Raw genomic sequence first — 2371 nt, forward strand, 5'->3', positions numbered from 1 at the left:
TTTCAGAAAAATCATTATGATTAAGGAGCCTAATAATATAAATTTTTTAGTTAATTTTTTCTTATTTTCTCAAGAGCCAAACTTCTAAAATTGAGACCTTTTTTGATATTTGCATGATTATTTATGTTTTTTCATATTTTTATATTTTGGCTTAAATGTGAAATAACTACATGTTATCTGAAAACTTGTATTCAGATAATTAGATGACTATGTTTTGTTCTTACTTTTTCTTGTATTCAGGAAAACTGTTTTGGCTGTTTTCAAGCTTGTGAAGTTAGCCATTGGATGCTAAGAACTGACTATTGAGATTTACTCTATTATTTACTATTAAAATATTTTGAATGCAAATAAATGCTTCTCCTTCATTCTGTGAGGTCATCTGGATAGCTAATCATTAACATTTGGATAATATTATTTTTTAAATCTTGAGGTCATTTTAGTCAAGTTTCACAGTTCTGAAGCAGTTTTACCTATTTATAAAATCGACAAATGGATTTTAGTTGCCAAAAAAAGGGCTATACCAGTATAACTTCCTAAATTACTTCATTTATTCAGCATTCATTAAGCAAATATTTATGGAGTGTCTACCGAGAGTAAAGCACAGTTCTGGATACCAGGCGTATAACAGTGACAAAACAAAAATAAACCCTCTGTTCTTTTAGAGCTTACATTTTAGTGAGGGAATAGATAATAAAAATAAATAAGCAAAACATACTGCATTATTAGTTAATGATAATTGCTAAGGAGAAATAAAACAGGGAAGAATAAGTATTAGGAAGTATGAAAGGGTTTGAAATTTTGTGTAGGGTGTCCGCTGAAAGGACAGTTGAATAATAATCCTGTGGCCATCTAGGGGAAAACATATCTGTCAAAAGAAATAGAAAGTACAAAGGCCCAGAGGTGAGAGTGTGCCTAGTACATCTGGGAAGCAACAAGGAGGCCATTGTAGCTGGAGGATAGTGAACAAAAGGGAGAGTAGAAGGAGAAAAGACGTGATAGTTAACAGGATGGGGAGTTTGGGTGGGCAGATTTTGTGATGCTTGTAGACCACTAAGAACTTTGACTTTGAATAAGATGTGAAATTAGTAGATTTTTTTTTTGAGCAAAAATGAGCTCTGACTCTTAACATAAGGATCTTTCTGACTACTATGTTTAGAACAGGTTATGAGGAGACAAAAGGCTAAAACAGAAAACAGGTTATTTTAATAATGCATATGAGAGATGGTAGTGGCTTGAACGAGGGGAAGAGCAGCAGGGAGTAAAGTGGCCAACTTGTGGATCTATTTTGAAGATTAAATATTGGATGTGATAAGAAAGAAAGGACAAAGGATAACTTGAATATTTTTTGCTTGAGCAATGTAGTTTTGGACTTGTTAGGCTTGGAACTGCTTACCAACTCATCTAAATAGAGTTGGTAAGTTGGCTTACAGACAGATCCACAGGGTAGTGATATAAATTTGGGAGACAACAGCATATTTAAATCTATCAGATTAGGTGAGACCATATATAACCATGGGAGTAACATTACCTAGAAAAGAGAAGAAATAAAAGAAATGGGAAAGAACCATCAAAGGATTAGCCAGAAAGTGAAGCCAAACAAGAAAGCATTTCAAAGGAGAGGGAGTGATAAATTGTGTTAAATATTGTGCAGAGGTAAAGTAAAATTGATGAATGTGTTATTAATGTTGGAAGTCTTTGGTGGTCTTAACAATGAGAATTTCAGTGAAGGAGAATTTGATTGGAAGGAACAATTAAGAAGATTACGAGAGGAAAGTGGAGACAGCATCTCCATCAAGACTCAGAAAGTTATACTTCAAAGGAAAGAGAATAAAGGGGCAGTTACTAGAAATGGAAGTGGGTCAAGAGAAGATATTTAATTTTTTTGTATCTTTATTACAGTTGACATACAATATTATTTTAGTTTTTGGTGTACAACATAGTGATTAGACATTTATATAATTTATGAACTGACCACTCTAATAAATCTAGTACCCATCTGACACCATAGTTATTACAATATTATTGACTATATTCCCTATGCTGTCCTTTATGTCCCCGTTACTATTTTATAACTGGCAATTTGTACTTAATCCTTTCCCATTTTCACCCATCTTCCACTCCCCTTCTGTCTGGCAACCATCGATTTTGTTCTCTATGAGTTTCTGTTTTGTTTATTTGTTTTATTTTTTAGATTTCATATGTAAATGAAATCATATGGTATTTTTCTTTGTCTGACTTATTTTACTTAGCATAATACCCTCTGGGTCCATCTATGTTATCGCAAATGGCAAGATTTCATTCTCTTATGGCTGAGTAATATTCCGTTGTCTATATGTACTACATGGAAAAGATTCCTTTTTTAAAGATCTAA

The sequence above is a fragment of the Pteropus alecto genome, unplaced genomic scaffold (genome assembly GCF_000325575.1).
Source record: "Pteropus alecto unplaced genomic scaffold, ASM32557v1 scaffold106, whole genome shotgun sequence".
Lineage (NCBI taxonomy): Eukaryota > Metazoa > Chordata > Mammalia > Chiroptera > Pteropodidae > Pteropus > Pteropus alecto.